The sequence below is a fragment of the Rhinatrema bivittatum genome, chromosome 6, assembly GCF_901001135.1.
Source record: "Rhinatrema bivittatum chromosome 6, aRhiBiv1.1, whole genome shotgun sequence".
Taxonomy (NCBI): Eukaryota; Metazoa; Chordata; class Amphibia; order Gymnophiona; family Rhinatrematidae; genus Rhinatrema; species Rhinatrema bivittatum.
Window position 1 is genome coordinate 291,989,747 of NC_042620.1, and position 22,457 is coordinate 292,012,203.

General features: G+C 42.4%; 1 long non-coding RNA gene across 2 annotated transcripts in view; it reads left to right on the forward strand.

Moving 5' to 3' along the window:
• LOC115094369 overlaps positions 1–22,457 on the forward strand; it is a 127,352-nt gene that overhangs the window by 83,472 nt on the left and 21,423 nt on the right. Inside the window, exon 5 of one of the 2 annotated variants that reach the window (XR_003857541.1) lies at positions 2,629–3,219. The exons of the other annotated variant lie outside the window; for it this stretch is intronic. This is a non-coding gene — a long non-coding RNA (uncharacterized LOC115094369). Of the gene's footprint in view, positions 1–2,628; positions 3,220–22,457 lie in introns of those variants that run through there. 2 annotated transcript variants of the gene reach the window in all.

Here is a 22,457-nt window from a genome sequence, read left to right on the forward strand (position 1 = left end):
CGAAAGGAAAGAACGGGGAAAGCCATTGGGGCTCCCCTAGGGCTTGGCGTGCGCAAGGTGCACAAGTGTGCACCCCCTTGCATGCGCCAAGCCCGGATTTTATAACATGCAAGCGGCAGCGTGCGCATGTTATAAAATTGGATGTAGATTTGTGCGCGCCGGGTAGCGCGCACAAATCTACGCCTGCGCATAGGTTCGAAAATCTGGCCCACAGTAAAGACATTGGGGCCGATTTTAAATTTTATGTGCGCGGGGTACATTTATGCGCGCTACCCGGCGCACACAAATGTACACCCGATTTTATAACATGCGCAAGCTGCCGCACGCATGTTATACAATCCAGGGTCAGCGTGTGCAAGTGGGTGCACACTTGTGCACGCTGAGCCCAAAGGGAGCCCCGATGGTTTCCCCATTCCCTCCAAGGCTGCTCCGAAATCGGAGCGGCCTTGGAGGGAACTTTTTTTTAGTTCCCCCCACCTTTCCCTCCTTTTCCCTATCTAACCCACCCCCCAGCCCTACCTAAATCCCCCCCTACCTTGTTTTGCTGAGTTATGCCTGCCGGCCGGCTGCCAGCACACAAACCTCCGGCACGGCCGCTGTGCCGGAGGACTCGGGAACGTGTCCCAGGGCTTGTGCGTACCACTGAGCCTATGCAAAATAGGCTTGGCGCACGCAGGGGTAGGTTTTCAGGGGTTACACGCATATCTTACGCGCGCAACCCTTTGAAAATCTACCCCATTCAGCATAAAAAGCTCACATTCATGCTTCTCTATGAATATTATGTACATGATCCAGTGCATAAAATGTGAAGAAGAATGCTATCCACCGCTGAGCAAATTCCATCTTCAGGGTGTACAGGCCAGTTCAATCCTTGAGATCTGAAGGAAATAACCTACCTGAAGTTCCATCTGAATAATTTTGTATCATCCGCAAATTTGATAACCTCACTCTTCGTATTCCTTTCCAGATCATTTATATATATATTGAAAAGCATCGGTCACCACCCAGGAAAAGGATCTTGGAATCATTGTGAACAATTCTTTGACATCCTTGGCCCAGTGTGTGGTGATGGTAAAAAAAAAAAAAAAAAATTGTTTAATATTATTAGGAAAGGAATGGAGAATACAGAGGATATCATAATGTCTCTGCATTGATCCATAGTAGAACTGCACCTCAAGTATTGTGTACATTTCTGATTGCCCCATCTCAGAAAAGATACAGTTGAACTAGAAAAAGTACAGAGAAAGGCGACCAAAATGATAAAAGGAATGGAACAACTCCCTTGTGAGGAAAGGCTAGGGCTCTTCAGCCTGGAAGAGAGTTGGCTGAGAGGAGGGATGATAGATGTCTATGAAATCTTGAGTGAGATGGAATGGGTAAACAGGGGACAGTTGTTTACACTTTGCAACGTAAAACTAAAAGACAGCACATTTAAAACAAATTGGAGAAAGTATTTTTTTTTACTGGGCACACCATTAAACTGTGGAATTTGTTTCCAGAAAAATGTGGTGAAAGCAGTTAGCGTAGCATTGTTTAAAAAGGATTTAGATTAGTTCTTAGAAGAAAAGTCCATAAATTATCATTAGCCATTTGGACATGGGAAAACCACTGCTTATCTCTGGTTATGAGCAAGAAGAATAAGGATCTATTTTGGGGGGGATCCTGCCGGGTACATGTATAACCCGGATTGGATACAGTCAGAGATGGGATGCTGGGCTGCTTAGGAGATATTTGAGTTAGTCAAAATATATACTCAGAGTATACAGGAGGCAGAGTTACCATAGACATCCACTGGCTGCATTTTCTTGTGGCACTTTTTTTTAAAGAGAAAGTGCCACTTGCTCTGCTGCAGACTTTGACACTCGCCAAATACAAAAGTCTATGACATTTCCTTTCTGTCTTCTGTACAGTTTGTCTTTATTTTTTTTTTATTGTTTTGATTTCAGCTTTTTTGCCCTACTTATGTTTTATCCACTACCTATTTTCTTTCTTCTTTTTCTTAATTTTTGTTTCATTCCAACTCTGCTTCTCTTTTGTTCCGCTTTATTCTTTAATTTCATTTGTGCTTCTCTATACTACTTATTTCTGTTTGGGTTGCTGGATGTAGACAATGCTTCTCCCCCGATCTCTCAATTAATTCTATCTTCTTCATCTCATTTCCCTGCCAAATTTCATTTCCAGTTGTCCTTCTATTTCAGCCATTCCTGGCCCTCCCTTTCTCTCATCCACTCCACTTTAATAATAAATGTGTCACTTGTAGTTTAAACAGGAATTTTAAAATTTCCAGATATTAGAAAACAATAATAAAACATTAATATTATAAAGAAGAAAAGAACAGTTTTTTTTTTTAAGTTAATTACTTCTGTGTTTGTTTTTAGATGCTGTTAAGCATCTTTTGAAATCAGCAACTCCCAAATAAGGGCTAATTGAAGTCCTATCACCAGCTTTCTTGCTTTGAGGCAGTCACTCTATTAACTTGCTTGCATCTCATCCTTGCTTGTAATGAAAGTTTGTGGCAATTGACCTTCACTAAATGCACTACCTGACCCTAGGTAAATTAACAGAGCTTCACAGGACTCTACATGACCTTCGTTTAGTGTATACCTCTTCCTTCTTCCATCTGTATAGGCTTTCAGAACGCGCTAGATGAGAAATTGCAGACACGAGGAACATCAGTGCATCAACGATGGCAGGACACATTTGCACGTTGCATTTGTTTTGAATCAGCTCTGTTATTTCCCAAGGGATTTTATGATGATGACATGGGCATATCTGTTTTTTCCTGGAGAGGAGAAGATTAAGAATTAAGTGCACATGTGTATCACAAGGAACAAAGGGACCTTGGCAAGCTGCACACCAAGGTGCAGGTCAGAATATTTTCTCTTCATGTAAATTGATTGCAATAGTAGATTCTGACATATCCATAAGGAGTTGCCAAAATAAAATATGGACATAAAGACATGTGGTGGTTAGCTTAAAATAAGAAAGTCAGTCCTAATAAGGAAAATCTATTATCTAAACCTAAAAAGCTAAGGGGTCGATTTTAAGAACCCTGCGTGTGCGTCCATGTGCGTGCAGTTCCCGGCACACGCACATGGACGCGCCGATTTTATAACATGCATACGTCACTGCTCACATGCTATATAAAATACGATATGTGCACCTTATTTTATAATTGACGTGCGCATGTGAGGGCGGGTGTTGTCTAATGCGTGAAAGTGGTGGATTTAAAAAAAATTTGCGAAGCAACGCAGGTAGGCCTTTCCCAGTTCCCTAAGTAACCTTCCTACCTTTTCCCTTCCCCACCCTCTCCATCCCGACCCCTAACCCCTACCCTACTTTTTTGGGGGTTTTAACTTACCTGCTCCTTTGGAGCAGAGGTGCCAGCGCGTGCTTCCCCGGGACAAGGCCTAATGGTCACTGTCCCGGCCGGCCCCCACTCCATCCCTCCCTGCCCAGACCACACCCCTCGGCCTGCCCCTTTTGGCTAGCCTGGCACTTCTCCGCATATCAGGAGATATGCGCATGGCTGGACCCTTTCAAAAATGCACTCGGTGCACGCCGGGCCTGGCCATGCTCATATCCTCTGGTATTTGCACACATGCACGTTTTAAAATTCGCCCATAAATATTTAGGTAAGGGGAGCCTGTTGCGGGGAGAGTGGCACCGGCGAGTGCAGGGACAGAGGACGCAGACCCGGAAGGGAGCCAACGGAGATCTTGGCTCCACCCCCAACACCATCGGGGAGACGCTGTGTGCTATTTAAAGCACAGCACAGCGGTGCACAGCCGCCGGCTCGCAGCCGAAGCCGCGCGCCAAAGGGTGAGATTCTGGCAGACAAGTTATCCTACCACAGCAAATGGGGAGAAAGAGAAAGGTAAACACATCTATACCCATGGCGAAGGAAGTCTGAGGCCCCATGGATGACCATCTTCAGAGAAGGGTGAGTTACACCTCATGAGAAACAGCCCCCGATATATCTTTTTCGTCGGGTGCTACGGGAAGTCCAGCCCAGATCCAAATATCTACATCACCCCTTGGTAGTGGTGGGGTTAATGATGTATTAATTGACCCCACCTGGTTAGAAATAACATCAGCTAACGTTAAAGGGGATAATGAGAAGGTTCAGACTATTGCTGTGGGAGGAGTGAGTGAAAACATCTCAGAAGTGGGTAGAAGTATACCTCATCTTGAAATGGAATCAAGCATGCCTGAACCTGAAAATATTACTTTGATGGATGTGTGGAGGGCTGTAACCAATATGGATAGGAGATTAGTCCAGTCTATGACTCAAGCCACAAATTTGGCTTCTGAAACAAAGATTGCCCTGGAAAATCATGAGAAGAGACTGAAAGATTTAGAGTCAACTAATGCAAACTGCTACACAAGTTACTTCTTTGCAGGCATCGGGATCTTTGTTTATAAAGGACACTTTAATTATATATAAACAGCTAGAAAAGTTGGAAAATGTTACAAGAAAAAAGAATCTTCGTATATTGAACTTCCCTGTTACTAGATTATTATCTGCCCATGAGCTATTTAAAAAATATGTAAAAGAAGTTTTATGTATTTCAGAAGAACTACTATTTTCAAACTTGTATTATATATCAAATGTAAAGAAATATTTAGCAAAGAATGATGGAGATATGGATGTTTTATAGCCTGAAAGTCCTAACAACATCATTTTTAGAGGCATCAGTGGACAATATCTAAATGAGATCTACTTTAAAAGTGGTGTTTGCTTTGGAATGTCAGAAACATTTGGTCCTACAGAAGTACTTTAAGAATAAAAGCTTTACCTTTTGTGGACAATTAGTGCAAATATTTCCTGATGTGTCCAAAGGTACTCAACTCAGGAGAAAACAATTCTTATCGATGAGGCAGAGGGTTTTGGCCTTGGGGACCACCTTCTTCCTTAAATTTCCCTGTAAATGTTTAATTTCCTTTCAAAAGAATAAGTTGGTTTTCACAGACCCAGGGCATTTAGAAAATTTTTTTCAGGATAAAGGTGGTTAGAGTTGGTTGCAGCCTCCTTGATAGATAGATATTGGTAGACTCTCCTTGGTTTATGAAGATACATAGTTACTTATTTTTTTTTCTTTTCTTATTTAAATGGCTTCCCATGATAATGTGGTCTGTACTCTTGATAATACAAATAGAAGATTTCTTGTGAGTTAAAGTGTTAAATTGTTTTCTTATGTAATACATAATTTTACTTTTTTCTTATTTCATATTAAAATGTATTAAGAAATCTAATAAACTATAAATAAAAAAAATATTTAGGTAAGACACCATCAAGTGCGTTCATAACTGCTGGCATGTCTCACCTTTCGGGGGGAGAATTATCAAAAGGATTTATGTGCATAAAAAGTGGTTTCATGCATGCAGATGGGGATTTTGAAAATTGCCCAGGGGTTATGTATGTAAACATATGCACAGAAGCAAGTTCACATGTGCTTATACATATACTGGAAAGAAATGTTTCAGGATTGAGTGCAGGGAAATCTATTGATGTGCATACTTTCGATTTTCAAAAGTATTTACCGTACCTAAATCTATTCACACACATTTACATCTGCTAGTAAGCAGGTATAATAAATGTGTGCCCATATGCCATGCTGGGTTCCGAGTACATCCATTAATTTTCAATATAGACTTATATGCATAAGTCTGCTTTGAAAATTTGGGCTAAAGTCTGCATGTACTTGTGTATGCAAACATCAGGCCTACATGTGTCACAGAAAATTACTGTCTTAATATTTCAACAAATATTGTAACAGCAGGTGCAGTCAGCAGGCTTTGATCAATGATCATCACACATGATGAATTTGCAATGATGCAGGTTAGGACTGTGTGCATATTTCACAAAGGAACAGTTCAAATTGCTAAATGAAGCAAAACTCTTTTCTTCATTTTGCAGAACTTATTTGTACAACTTAAGAATATAGGAACATAATGCTCCATGCTGGGTCAGACTAAGGTCCCTCAAGAACAAAAGAACATAAGAAATTGCCATGCTGAGTCTGACCAAGGGTCCATCAAGTCCAGCATCCTGGGCCTGATTTTAAAAAGCATTTACTCGAGTAAAAACCAGGTTTACTGGGGTAAATTCACTTTACTTGAGTAAGTGGGTTTTTGAAAATTGCTACAATATATGCCATTGACTTGTCTATAGGATTTACTCACATAAGTGCACTTTACTTGAGTAAATGGCTTTTGAAAATTGCTACAATAGTAGCTACATTTACGCATGTAACTGCTTTTGAAAATTAACCCCCCTGTTTCTAACAGGGGCCAATCTAGGCCACAAGAACCTGGCAAGTACCCAAGCATCCTGTCTCTAACAGAACCCTAGCTTGTGTAGTATCTCATCATAGGAGAGATGATCCATCCCCTTGATCATTTTTGTCAGCTTCCTCAACATCTTTTCTAGTTCCACTGTCTTTCTTGAGATGGGGTCGATCAGAACTGCAGACAGTACTCAAGGTGCAGTCAGAACATGGCTCGATGCAGAGGTAATATATTTTCCATTTTATTCTCCATTCCTTTTCGGTTCATTCCTAACATTCTATTTGCTTTTTGACTGCTGCTGCATACTGAGCAGAGAATTTCATCCTATTGTCCACAAGGATTCCAAGGTTTATCCCCTGGATAGTACAGAACCTGGGTAGTGACTCCTAGTACAGAACCTATCATCGATTACCTATAGTTGGGAATATTTTTCTCTATGAGCATTACTTAGCACTTTTCTACATTACATTTCATCTGCCATTCAGTTCCCCAGTCTTCTAGTCTTACAAGATTCTTCTGCAGTTTCTCACAATCCATGGACATTTGAATACTTTGGTGTCATCTGCAAATTTGATCACCTCACTTGTTGTTCCCTTTTCCAGATCATTTATTAATATATAAAACAGCACAAGTCCCAGTACCAATCCCCTGCACTAATGACATTTTCCCCATTTGGAAAACTGGCCATTTATTCCTACTTTCTGTTTCTGGCCTTTTAACCAGCAACCAATCCACAATAGAACACTGCCTCCTATCTCAGGTCTTTGTAACTTCTTGAGGAGGTCCCTTGCATAAAAGGTAAAGTGGAACATTTACCTGATCCTGAAATTTAGTCCTTAGAGGCCAGTTTCCAACAGGACTTGTCACCTATGTTTTTTGCTTGCACAATTTTACCTGGGGAATTTTGAATGGCAGGAAACGAAAGTCTTGTGAGGATGATGCATTATTTCAAAATTACTAAAGCTAATATGACTTGCAAGATCTTTTTTTTTTTTTGCAAGTTTTTGTCCTATATTTTGCCCAGTCCTTAAACCTGGCCCAAGGTGATTTTGAAAATGTATTTTTTTGGCTGATGGCTCAGCAGTAGTGTTTCCTGCTGTCCTGTGAAAGACCTGAGTTTGGCTTCCAAACCTAGTTTTTTGCTTCTCAGGCCAACCAGATCTTGCATTCTCGGCAGAGGAAGAGCTCAGTGCACCTGGCCGTGGAGACTCCAAGCCAGTTGTACAACAGTGACACCTTATAGGTAGGGACCTTCATTTTCAGTTTTTATTTTATTTTGCTTGGGAATTTCAATATTATCCGTGGAAAAATGACTTTTCCACTTATTTTTTCCTGTATGTTATATCAAAGCCATTTTACCACTGACTCTTTTTGTTATAAAACAGCACCGTACCCTGATCTGGTGTGACGTAAAGACCAAGTGATTACAGCCGTGATACAAGGGGCAGGACAAGAAGTCATGAGCTTAAACTGCAGCAGCGGAGATTTCTATTAGGCAGCAGGAAAAACTTTGCAACTGCAAGGGAAAACACTGAAACAAGTTGTGTAGAAAGATGGTGGAATCTCATGAGGTTTCTCAGAGCAGAGGATGGACTGCATGGCCTTCTTCATGTCCCTTGAGGCCCTACATGAGTCTGTAATATATTCACTGTAGCTGAAATTTCATTTTAGAAAACAAATTAAATTAAAAAAAAACAGTTGCAAGCAATTTTTTCCAATGAAGGTTTTAGGACTTTGCCACACCCTAGGCACTGCTGGTGCTGTGGGACTTCCCCTCCCCGCACTCTCCCTGAAAGGTCAGACAGTGAGGAGTAGAGCCCCACAGTTTCCTGTGACCAATCAAGGGTAGGTTCTGTGGTAAAAATCTGAAAACTCTGAAGCACATTGGAAAAAAATGTCTATCTTTTATTTTGCATTATGAAAAGAAAGAGGTCAGTATTCAAAACTTTCAAGTTACACAGATAAACCCTGATGTTTAAATATTCCTCCCCTCTAAGGGGCTAAATTTTACCTCTCCATTATCTCTCCAAACCTACTAAAACATCGCAAAATGCACTAACATCTTACCACCCTGTAACACAAGCTATCGCACAGCTTAACACTACTGAAAAAGGTGTAATTAAAAGCAGCATTAAGTCTGGGCGATAGCACTTCACAGACTGGCAAACCCAGCCCATTCCCACCCCTAACTCCTCCTCTTTTTCAGATTTGCATCGCACCATGCGTTAAGGGCCTATCGCATGCATTAACAGGGCTTTTCACATGCGATAAGCCCTTAAAGCATGCGAAAACGCCTTAGCGCATTATGATAAATGACCCCCTTAGACAGATATCACAAAATCTCTGAATATTCTTCTGATATTCAGAATTATCCAAGTAAATCTGCTCATAATCGAGAATGGTCCTAAAGTTATTTAGGTACATGTACCTGGATATCCCTAAATGTAAGCAGCTCTTTTTAACGTATAGCCAATTAGGGTAAAAAAATTAAAAACAACCAAGTCAGTGGGGTTGATCCCTCGACCCACAAAATAATGTAAAAAAATATCAGGGCATAGTGCCCAATCCCCCCGAACCCCTCAAAATCAAATTTGGAAAATCGTAGGCTTGAGGTCAATGCCATTTTGATGTTCAAGCTGGTAGGGCAGGGGTGACTGAGATTGTTCTTGTCCCCCATGGACCAGGTAAGGTGGCAGGGGATAGTAGGGGTGGAACATGGTTGGCTCCTAAGTGCATGGTATTTGCATGTAGCACAATACGTGCATTTGACTAATAAGGGGCATTAAATACATATAGTGCTCACTATTGATTAATAGCTTACCTAAACTAAAACGGGCAGGAGTCTGTCCCAAGACCATCGCCATTCACTGGTGGGGCAGGAATGGCTGGGTAATCACTCTTGTCCCTTTCAGATTGGGTAAATTGGAGGTGTGAGGCAAACCCAGGAGATGGAGATTTTTTAAAAGCTGGGAGGAACAGGTTAATTGGTGGTAGTGGTGAAGGGGTGGGGGATTCTTTCTTTTTATTGCCTGCTATTTGCAATACTGCACACTAAAACAAAACAAACAAAATGAAATTGTGTTTTGTTGCGTCCGTCGGTGCTAGATGGCTTCGCCCCATTTGCCTCACCTTGATCATGGCTCCTCCTGCATCCCTAGGGAAAATGGCTGCCGCCGCGTCTACAAGCTGACCTCTCCGGCGTCCCCAGAATGGCTATGGTGCTGCCTCCTGTCATGCTCCTCCCAAGGGCCTACTAGGGTGCGCGCATACCTCCCACGTCTTTATTCCAGCTATGGCGGGAACCTCGAGGGCGTTCCCCTCTACTGACGTCACGCCATCCGGGTATATAGCCTGTACTTTGTTGCTAGCTCGTTGAGTTAGCAAAGACTGGATCAGGATTGGTCTCGGCCGGTCTAAGCTACTCTGCCGCTTCCGTGCTGTCACTGGAAGCTCTCTCTCTGCCCTTCGGGGTATTGCTAACCTGGGTACCTGCTCCTCGGGGCCCTCTGCTTTATTTCAGGTGCCTTACGAGGGCCTGCTCTCCCTGCCTCAGTGCCGCTACCAACTTCTTCAACCTAGTTGAATCGCATACTAACAGTAACCATCTTGTGAGTAATCTAACTCTCAGTCTATCTCATCTACAGTAATGTCTTGCTGGGAAATCCACATCGGAATTCCCCTTTACCAATGGGGTGAGAAGGGTTCCATCTGCTGATGGTCCTGAGACTGCTACTTCCAGACTACCTCACTACTGCCACCTCTGGTGGTACATCTTAAGCTGTCTAATAAAAGAACTAACTCTGTGTTCGTGCGTCTGCATTTAGCCCAGTACTGCGGCGCCTCACGAGGCTCCTCCCCGTGGGCGTGGTCATCAGCCTCAGTACACAGGAATCCACCCAAACACCGCTTAACCATAACATGTTTCCTATTTCATATTATTTCATTTAGAAACAATACAAAGCAACATAAGAACTAAGGTTAATATTTCTTATGTCATTTAGAATGACTACACATTCCTAACATGGAGTAGTGAGAAAACAGCCAGGATGAAAGAATGTGGATATTAAGGTAATTTTCCAGGTGTAAAAATGAACATAACTTAAGAACACGAGGGCCAGACCGAGGGGCCATCAAGCCCAGCATCCTGTTTACATCAGTGGCCGATCCAGGTCACACATACCTGGCAAGTACCCAAATATTAAATAGATCACAGGCTACTAATGCCAGTAATAGCAATGGCTACTCCCTAACTCAACTTGATTAATAGCAGTTTATGGACTTCTCCTCCAGGAACTTATTCAAACATTTTTAAATCCAGCTACACTGATTACCCTAACCACATCCTCTGGCATCGAATTCCAGAGCTTAATAGTGCACTGAGTAAAAAGATTTTTCTCTGATTTGTTTTAAACGTGCTACTTGCTAACTTCATGGAGTGCCCCCCTAGTTCTTCAGTTATTTGAAAGAGTAAATAACTGATTCACATTTACCCATTCTAGTCCTCTCATGATTTTATAGACCTCTATCATATTCACCATCAGCCAACTCTTCTCCAAGCTGAACATCCCTAATCTTTTTAGCCTTTCCTCATAGGGGAGCAATTTCATCCCCTTTATTAGGCATGTGAATCATTTTTATAACCAATAGAAATATCATACAATATTTCTTAATTCGTTATATATTGGGGAAAACTAGAAACAAACACTTTTTCCCCCGAATTTTCGTGAAAATTGTTTTTTGGGTTAGCGCGTGCTAACAGGAGTTAGCGCGCACTAACTCCTAAGAGCGTGCGCTAACAAAAAGCATTTATTTTTGTTCCTTTTTGTTATTTTTTGTTAGTTCGCACTAACTCAGGTTAGTGCGCATTAATCCCGTTAGTGCGCACTAACCTGAAAAATGATTTTTTACTAAAAAAAAACTCAGATCCGCAGAAAGATGAGATTTTCCCGCGGCCACATGAACCCGAAAGTGCAAACGATCGGGCACCCGATGCACATCCCTACCCTTTATCAAGTTTGGTTTACCTTCTCTGTATTGGTTTACCTTCTCTGTATCTTCTCCAGTGCAACTATATCTTTTTTGAGATGGAGGGTCCAGAACTGCACACAGTACTCATGGTGCAGTCTCACCATGGAGTATGACATTTTCTATTTTATTAATCATTCCCTTCCTAATATTTCCTGTCATTCTGTTTACTTTTTTGTCCACTGCAGAACACTGAGCTGACAATTTCAATGTATTGTCTATTATGACGCCTAGATCTTTTTCTTGGGTGGTAACTCCTAATATGGAATCTAACATTGTGTAATTACAGCGTCGGTTATTTTTCATATATGCATCACCTTGCACTTATAAGAACTTAAGAACATAAGATATGCCATACTGGGTCAGACCAAGGGTCAATCAAGCGCAGCATCCTGTTTCCAACAGTGGCCAATCCAGGCTATAAGTACCTAGCAAGTATCCAAAAACTAAGTCTATCCCATGCTACTGATGCTAGTAATAGTGGCTATTTTCTAAGTCAACTTGATTGATAGCAGGTAATGGACTTCTCCACCAAGAACTTATCCAAACCTTTTTTAAACCCAGCTACACTAACTGTACTAACCACATCTCCTGGCAACAAAAAAAGAACTTTCTCTGATTAGTTTTAAATGTGCTACATGCTAACTTCATAGAGTGCCCCTAGTCCTATTATCCAAAAGAGTAAATAATCGATTCACATTTACCTGTTCTAGACCTCTCATGATTTTAAACACCTCTATCATATCCCCCCTCAATTGTCTCTTCTCCAAGCTGAACAGTCCTAACCTCTGTAGTCTTTCCTCATAGGGGAACTGTTCCATCCCCTTATTATGGGTATGCTCCCCCAGAGGGGAGGAGTTAGCAATCTGTTATGAGCGAGCTCCCCTGGGGGGAGGAGCTAGCAATCTGTTATGGGTTTGCTCCTCCAGAGGGAAGAAGTTAGCACTCTTATAATCTCTGTGTTGAGTTGCAATCTGTTATGGTTCTGATGTCTGATGGGCGGAGACATCAGATGAGAGCTAGCACTCTGCTACGCTCAGCTCCTAAAGTGGGAGGAGTGAGCACACTGTAGTAAATAGGTGAATCCTTGGGCCGATGGCAGATGACAGCGCTCCCAGGAGGATATCCTGAGAGGGACCACCGGCTAGGCTTGAGTATGGAGACAGATACAGATAGTTCTTTTATTAAACAGGTTAGTAGAACCACCAGAGGTGGCAGTAGTGAGTTGGTATGCCCGGCAGGGCTGAAGTCCCTCAGATACTGGAACTGCGATCCCAGGTTTGCTGAGCTGTAGAGAGACTATAGGTAATGAGTAGACAGGGTATGCTGTATACATAGCCAGTAGTAGATGACCATCTCACATAGAATCTCAAGAAGGCTCAGTAGCTGGAAAGAGTTAGGCCCTTGAGGAGTGAGTACCTGGTTCCAGGGAAACCTCTGAGAGAGCAATGGTAACTCACAAATGTCTGTATCTATAATAGCTTCTAGGCAGTAGAGAATCTTCAGAGTCTTCAGGAACTTGGGCCCTCGAGGAGTGAGTACCGGTTCCTATCTGCAATCTGAAATAAAGAAAAGAGAGCGAGGCCCCTGAGGAGCGGGTACCCCTGGGAAGTCCATAGAGGCAGAGTAGCTTAGAGAGAAGCGGGTCCAAATGAATCCCCACAATCAATCCTTGCTAACTTGAATAGTAAGCGCAAATGAAGACGTTTTATGTTGGAAGCGGATGACGTCAATACAGGGGGACGCCCCTGAGGTTCGCGCCCTTGCTAGTACATATTTCGGAGCGCATGCGCACACCCTACGTCATCAGGAACATGGTGGATCCGCAGCATTGAGCCGGTCCGGGGATGCCAGGGAGAAGCGGCACGGAGACGCCGCGGCAGCAAGCCGTCCATCAGACCTGGAGGGAGTCGCCAAAGAGGTAGCTAGGGTAGAGCGAGGGCGAAGAGCAGGCCCGAACGCAACACCCCTTTTGGTCACCCTTCTCTGTACCTTTCTCCATCACAACCATATCTTTTTTGAGATGTGGTGACCAGAATTGTACATAATATTCAAGGTGTGATCTCACCATGGATCGATACAGAGGCATTATGACATTTTCTGTTTTATTCACCATTCCCTTCCTAATAATTCCTAACATTCTGTTTGCTTTTTTGACTGTCTGTCGCAGCACATTGAGCCGATGATTTCAATGTATTATCCACCATGATACATATATCTCTTTCCTGGGTGGTAGCTCCTAATATGGAACCTAACATCGTGTAACTTTAGATGGATTATTTTTCCCTATATGCATTACCTTGCACCTATCCACATTAAATTTCATCTGCCATTTCGATGCCCAATTTTCCAGTCTCACAAGGTCCTCCTGCAATTTATCACAATCTGTTTGTGATTTAATTACTGTGAATAATTTTGTATCATCTGCAAATTTGATTACCTCACTCATCGTATTCCTTTCCAGATCATTTATAAATATATTGAAAAGCATGGGGCCCAGTAGAGATCCCTGAGGCACTCCACTGCCCACCCCCCTCCATTGGAGAAAATTGTCCATTTTAATCCTACTCTCTGTTTCCTATCTTTTAACCAGTTTGTAATCCATGAAAGGACATCGCCACCAATCCAAATACACTACATCTACCTGTTCACCTTTATCTACATGTTTATTAACTTCTTCAAAAACGTGAAGCAGATTTGTGAGGTAAGACTTGCTTTGGATAAAGCCATGCTGACTTTGTTCCATTCAACCATGCCTTTCTATATGTTCTGTGATTTTGATCTTTAGAACACTTCCCACTATTTTTCCTGGCACTGAAGTCAGGCTAACTGGTCTGTAGTTTCCCAGATCACCCCTGGAGCCCTTTTTAAATATTGGGGTTACATTAGCCACCCTCCAGTCTTCAGATCCAATGGATGATTTTAATGACAGGTTACAAATTTTTACTAATAGATCTGAAATTTCATTTTTGAGTTCCTTCAGAACCCTGGGGTGTATACTATCTGATCTAGGTAATTTACTACTCTTCAGTTTGTCAATCAGACCTACCACATCATCTAGGTTTACCGTGATTTGGTTCAGTCCATCTGAATCATTACTCATGAAAACCTTCTCCAGAATGGGTATGTCTCCAGCATCCTCTTCAGTAAACACCGAAGCAAAGAAATCGTTTAATCTTTCTGCGATGGCCTTATCTTCTCTAAGTGCCCCTTTAACCCCTCGATCATCTAATGGTCCAATTGACTCCCTCGCAGGCTTTCTGCTTCGGATATATTTTAAAAAGTTTTTACTGTGAGTTTTTGCCTCTACAGCCAACTTCTTTTCAAATTCTCTCTTAGCCTGTCTTATCAATGTCTTACATTTAACTTGCCAATGCTTATGCTTTATCCTATTTTACACCTGGGGGAATTTTGCGCTACTGTGGAATGCAGAATTTGCGCACAATTCCTCCTTCGTGCAGAATTCCTCCCTCACATTGCAGATTTCATTGCCGCCGCGCAGATTTCAATGCCGCCGCGCAGATTTCCTCCCTCGCGATTTCCTCCCTTGCTGCCCTCGTGATTTCCTCCCACGCCGGAAAAGGATTTAAAAAACTCCGGAAGCATGCTGCGCACAGACAGCGGCCAATCCGGGACAGTGACGTCAGGTGGCGCACTGAGAGTGGAGGCATCACATCGCAGCACGACACCGGCGGCTTGAGGAGCAAGCAGCAAGGAGGAGAAGAGGGGGAGAGAGAGAAGGGAGGGGGAAAGAAAGAGAGAAGAAGGAAGAGAGAAAGAAGGTGGAAAAAGAGAGGAGGAGAAGGAAGGGGAACAGAGGGGAGGGGGAAAGAGAAAGAAGGGGAAGAGAAGAGGGGAAAAAGAGAGGAGGAGAAGAGGGAGGGAGAGAGAGAGAGAGAAGGCAGGGGAAGTCAGGTGGCGCATGGAGAGTGGGGGCATCACAGCATGGCACCGGCGGCTCGAGGTAAACAAGCAAGGAGGAGAAGAGGGAGAGAGAGAAGGGAGACGAACAGAGGGGAAGGGGACAGAGAAAGAGAGAAGGGAGAAAGAGAGAAAGAAGGGGGAGGGGGAGGGGGAGAGGGGCTAAAGAAGAGGCCCTGGCCCTGAGAGTGTATGTTTGAGCCAGTGGGTAGGTGTCCACCTGGGAGTCTGTATGGGGGGGGGGGGGGGGAGTGTATATGTGTGTGTGAGAGAGAGAGTTGTATGTGGGGAGACAGAACATGTATGTGACAGATGGCATGTGAGAGAACGCATATGTCTGATATCATGTAAGAGAGACAGTGAGCAGGGATACAAAGGTGGAGAGGTTAGCAACAACTGCAGCAGTCCCTGCCAGCTTGGCTCATCTGCCAGCTGCAGCAATTGACACTGCTGGCAGGTGAGCCAAGTTGCCAGGACGCTCATTGCACTGAAATGCAGAATAATTAGCAAAAAATATTGTGTTATTTTGAAAAATAGATGTGCAGAGTTTTGCAGAATTTAGAAAATGTGTGCACAGAATTTTCAATTTTTTGTTGCATAAATTTTAATTTTTTTGAGCAGAATTCCCCCAGGAGTACTATTTTCTTCTGTTGGATCCTTCTTTCAATTTTTGAATGAAGATTTTTTGGCTAAAATAGCTTCTTTCACCTCCCCTTTTAACCATGCCGGTAATCGTTTTGCCTTCTTTCCACCTTTCTTAATGTGTGGAATACATCTGGACTGTGCTTCCAGGATGGTATTTTTTTAACAATGTCCACGCCTCTTGCACACCTTTTACCTTTGTAGCTGCTCCTTTCAGTTTTTTTCTAACTACTTTTCTCATTTTATCAAAGTTTCCATTTTGAAAGTTTAGCACTAGGGCTGTGGATTTATTTACTGTCCCCCTTCTAATCATTAATTCAAATTTGATCATATTATGATCACTATTGTCAAGCGGCTCCACCACCGTTACCTCTCTCACCAAATCCTGTGCTCCACTGAGAATTAGATCTAAAATTGCTCCCTCTCTCGTCGGTTCCTGAACCAATTGCTCCATAAAACTGTCATTTATTCCATCCAGGAACTTTATCTCTCTAGCATGCCCCAATGTTACATTTACCCAGTCAATATTGGGGTAATTGAAATCTCCAATCAAAAGAATGGGAACTATAATCAATTTATAATTATAGCCTACTTGGGTAACTATTTGACTCCATTGATATTGATTTTGTGTGGTAATTGAAATCTCCCATTATTACTGCACTACCAATTTGGTTAGCTTCCCTAATTTCTCTTAGCATTTCACTGTCTGACTCACCATTTTGGCCAGGTGGACAATAGTATACTCCTATCACTATTCTCTTACTCAACACACACAGATTTTTACCCATAAAGATTCTTATATGCATTTGGTCTTGTTGGACTCTATGCCCTTCAGTACATAAAGCAGCTCCCCCCCACCATCACCACCAAGCTGATCCTTCTTATCATTGCGATATATTTTGTACCCTGGTATAGCACTGTCCCATTGGTAATTCTCCTTCCACCAGGTCTTTGAGATGCCAATTATGTCTTTCTCATCATTCACTGCTATATATAACTCTCCCATCTTACTTTAGGGATCTGCATTTGTTTAACATGAAAGTGCAAATTACAATGAATAAGGCTAACTTGTTTAATTTGGGGGAGCCCTGAACTGAATTGGGGCCCCCCAAATGAAACAAACCATATTTGTTCATTTCATTTTAAACTATTGCATTGGGCCTAGACCTAGGCCTGAAGCTGGGGCCTCACCTAGGGCATAGGCTGAGACCCAAAGTAGGGGGCCATGGCTAGGCCTAGGTGTGATGCCAGGGTTCAGTGGAAGCACATGCTGATGCAGGGGCCTCAGCCAAGGACCCCCCCCCCCAAAAAAAAAAAAAAGGTTAGTTGATTCATTGGGTAACTGACAAAGGGTGGGTCCTGGTGCTGAGACCTAAGCCTGGACCCAGGCCCAATGCCATGACCCAACCCCGGAGGCCAGGTCACGACACCTGGGCCTCAGCCTAAGCTGGAGCCTGAGCTGAGTTTCAACACCACGACCTGACCCGGAGGCCGAATCCCGATGTGGAGGCCTCAGCCAGAGGGCTGGATCTCTTCGAGTGGGCCTCAGTCCAAGGTCAGGCCCAAGCCTCAGAGTCCAGGCCTGGGAGCTCCTCTTTGGAACCCTTTCTTTCTTCAGCTCTTCAATAACAAATGAGGCGTCCGCTGGGATCTCGCCAGAGTTAATTAACTCCAGCAAATTCACACCAGCTGATGGCGTCATTTTGATGTACGGCACCGTACAGGGGACTTCAAATCTTAAGCATGAGCTTACCCTGTAAATCAAAGAAAATACATTTTCTTGTCAAACATCTGGTTTTCAGCATTTCTCTGACACTGCTGAATTGCTGGAAATGAGAAGAATTTAAGAGAAACCTGCTAACATCCTCGAGGCTCTATTAATAAAGATGAAAGCCACAAGATATAGAAAGGATTAATGTCTAATTTAGTGAAGTGTGTGCCAGAAAAGGTTGGTGCTAGCTAGAATTTGCTGCATTTTGGCTGCTTCAGTCAATCTAGCTGTTCCTGAGATGTGGTGCTGAAGGGCTAATTTAAATACAACAAAATCAAAGAACCTAAATCAGGTAACATATTATAACTCAAAAACAAAGGATTATATTGGTGATATTGACATAATAAGCTGATCATTAGCTAAAGTGCCTGTTCTATGTATGAAGGTCTCCTGATATCTAATAAAATTTGTGCTTTGTGCATTGAGGAGGATTTTTTGATAGAACGTTTTGTTTTTGGCTAATTAAAGTGACATTTGTTTGTTTTTTTTTTCAATTGGCCCTTTAGAATTAAGACCCCTGAGATTTGCTTTTATGCTGAATAGTCTTTTTATGATATTCTTTTATATTTTAGTGATTCTGTATGATATTTTCTTGTGCTTGAATAGTTTTTATGTTATCTATTTGTATTCTATTCATGCACACCAAAATGGCCATATATGCGTGTAAGTGGGCCACACGGGATCTACGTGAATTTTAAACAGCAAGGAAGGAATTGCGTACATTTATGTATGCGTGTCCAGAAAAAATAGGCAGAACTAGCATGTAACTGTTAATTTTCCTCAGCCAGTGTGTGTGTGTGAGAGAGAGAGAGAGAGAGAGACAAACTCTCTAGAAGGCTGAGCCTGATACTCTATATATGTGCCATTGTAAGGGGGCACTTTGATTTGTGGTGAGTTTTCTGGAGGAGTGTTGGGTTTGGGGGGGGGGGGGGGGTTACAGACACATTCAGAGGTATTGATTGTAAAATTGACATCATTAAAGATGATCCAGTCTCCAGCAGCACTCACCCAGTCTCCAGCAGCACTCATCCAGTCTCCAGCAGCACGCATCCAATCTCCAGCAGCACTCACCCAGTCTCCAGCAGCACTCACCCAGCCTCCAGAAGCTCTCATCCAGTCTCAAGAGGCACTCATTCAATCTCCAGAGACATTCATTCAGTCCTATCTCCAGAGGCACTCATTCAGTCCTGTCTCCAGAGGCATTCATTCAGTCTTCAGCAGCATTCATCCAATCTCCAACGACACTCATTCAATCTCCATCAGCACTCATCCAATCTCTAGCAGCACTTCCAGTTCAACAGCTCTCATCCAGCACCGATCCAACCTTTAACAATAATGCAATACCGCCCACGCACCTACAAATCACTCATCCCAATCATGATTTCCCCCACTACACAGTTCCTAGGTCTATCCCTATTCACCTTAATCCTATTCAACGCCCAATCGCTCACCAACAAATCTCTGATACTCAACGACATACTACAGGACACAACCCCAGACTTTTGCGCCATAACAGAAACATGGCTCAAATCCACAGACATCGCACTCATTAACCAACTACCAACACAGACTTACGATTTCTTCTCCATCCCAAGACAAAAAAAAAGAGGAGGGGGTATCTTCCTAGCTGCTAAAAAATCCTTAAGGTTCACATACCACCCAATCAGTACAGCTACTAAACTAGAACTAGGATTGTTCAAATCAGAACATCTCCAAATCCTGCTAGTCTATGCCCCTCCAGGCTTACTAGAGTCAGACTCCTCACCTATTATCGAAACTATAACTTTGCATCTCAATCTGGACTCCCCTGCTATAATCCTGGGCGACTTTAACTTACATGTTGACAAAGTCCCCCTTTCAACAAACTGTGAAGCTCTCCTCACTGCACTGTCAGCGATGGGTTTCAGCCAACAAATCAACAAACCCACTCATAAAGCAGGCCACATGCTCGATCTCCTATTTACAAACTCTGGTATTTCTCTTACAAAACAACCAAATTGCAAAAAAGTCCCATGGTCAGACCACTCTCTAATCTCCACCAGCTTTTCTTTACCTCGATCAGACTCTAACCTCAACTCAAGACCTGCTTTCCTATACAGAAAACCTTGCACCTCGGAACAACTCAGCAAACTTCTAACCTCGGAGCTACCACTCATTGATGTCTCTACACCCAACTCTGCCCTCCAATCCTGGTCCAAAATAACAAAATCTATAGCAAACACTTACTGCCCACTGACAACCAAAGTAAGGTCTTCTAATACATCTAAACAACAACCCTGGTTTAATGATGAACTACGAAAGCTCAAACAACTACTTCGGCAAAAAGAAAGAAAATGGCGCAAAGCCCCTTCACCGGCCTCTCTCTCTGATTACAAACGATCACTCCATCTATACAAAAGTACCACGTTGAAAACCAAAAGAGACTATTATGCCCGGAAGGTTCATCATCTCATCTTTGACTCAAAAGCCCTATTCGCCTTTGTTTCAAGCCTAACCAAACCCATCACTCCAGATATCCCACCCGAACAAGCCCAGACTAAAGCAGACGAACTGGCCCTTCATTTCAACAAAAAAATATCGGATCTCCTCAATCAACAAATTCCAAACTCTACTTCTCCAGATAACACATTTTTCCCCCAAAACAAAGACATCCAGCTAAATGCTTTCGAACCCATAACAATCACAGAGATACAAACGACGTTAAGGAGAATGAAACCGTCATCTCACCCATTTGATCAAATCCCTTCTAAAATGCTTCTTCTCATCCCTGACACAATAGCAAAAACCCTAGCAGATATCATAAACTGCTCTCTAGCACATGGTATCTACCCAGATGACCTAAAAACTGCCTCAATCAAGCCACTACTAAAAAAACCAAATCTAAATGCATGTGATCCCAACAACTTCCGCCCTATTTCCAACCTCCCTTTCATAGCCAAAATCATGGAAAAATTGGTAAACACCCAACTATCCAACTACTTAGAAGACCACAGTATTCTGTCCCCAAACCAATATGGTTTTCGCAAAGCCGCAAGCACAGAAACGCTACTACTTTCACTCACGGACTTCCTCCTCTCTGGTATTGATAAAGGCCAAGCATATTTACTAATCCTCCTCGACTTCTTGGCGGCCTTCGACACCGTCAACCACTCCCTCCTTCTAAAACAACTGGCAAACATTGGTTTAACAGGTGCCACATTAAACTGGTTCAAAACATTTCTAGGAAACAGAGGATATAGAGTCAAAATTCACAATAAAGAATCCCAATACCACCCATCTAATAGAGGGGTGCCGCAAGGTTCATCACTTTCACCCACACTCTTCAATGTCTACCTGCTACCACTATGTCAATTACTTACAAAATTAAGCCTTAAACACTTCCTTTTCGCAGACGACGTACAGATCGTGATCCCCATAAAAGAATCAATCTCAAAAACAATGGAATACTGGGACACTTGCTTATTAGAAATTAAACTTCTCCTCAACAGTCTAAATCTTGTGCTCAATGCTTCAAAAACAGAATTCCTGCTCATATCACCGGAAAACAATAACATACTTCCAAAACCACCCACACTCCTTCAAACAGCCCATGTAAGAGACCTAGGAGCCATACTAGACAATCGTCTCAACCTCAAACCATTCATTAATCAAACCACAAAGGATTGCTTCTACAAATTGCATATTCTGAAAAGAATTAAACCACTCTTCCACGCTCAGGACTTTAGAACAATCTTGCAAGCAATAATCTTTTCCAAACTAGATTATTGCAACTCGTTACTACTAGGCCTCCCAGCTTCTTATACTAAACCTCTACAAATGGTTCAGAACTCTGCAGCCAGAGTCCTCACAAATTCCAGGAAAATCGACCACATTTCCCCTATCCTCAAAAACCTCCATTGGCTACCAATCCATTATAGAATCATGTACAAAACCATCAACATCATATACAAAACTATCAACCAACACACGCAAATCGACCTACAAATACCACTTAAAAAATACACTTCCGTCAGACCCATCAGGGAATACTACAAAGAGTCACTCCAAATTCCAAAGGCCAAAACCTTCCAACATAAATCTTTGAGTCTCAGAGCCTTCTCTTCAGCAGGTCCAGCTCTCTGGAACTCTATCCCACCAGATTTGAGACAGGAGCCATGCTCTCTAACATTTAGGAAAAGACTAAAAACTTGGCTTTTCAAAAAAGCATTTCCAAGCCCTGAATAAAACTTCACGCAACAGCACAATTGGATCCAAATTCTGTGTCATATTTATTCATATTCTGTGTCATACTTAGCCTTCTGGTTACGTATGTTCCATCTCACAGTGATGTACCGCCACATTTATTCGCATAGTCTTATTTACTCATCTTGCTAATTTTTTACATTAATTGGCTGAAATGTAAATATCGCTCTGTTCTTTTCTCTCCCCCCTTCCAGTTCCAAGTTAATTTTTCCCTGTTTTATTGTAACTTTCTCACATCCTTTTTCTGATTCCCTGTATTTAAAGTTCAAGGTTTTTATTGAGAATATTGTTTACTACGCTACGTTATGCTTTTCACACTTTGTTAATTGTAAACCGGGTTGATGTGATGCCTGTCATGAAACTCGGTATAACAAAAACAATAAATAAATAAATCTTATAAGCGATGAAAATTCTAACAAGAGGAGTTGATTTGTACACTGCAGTCTCTGCTAGCTGCAGTGTACAAATCAACTCCTTTTCATCACTTTTAAAGTCTAAAATTCTTTAATGATGTCAATTTTACAATCAATACCTCTGAATGTGTCTGTAACAACACCCTCTTAAC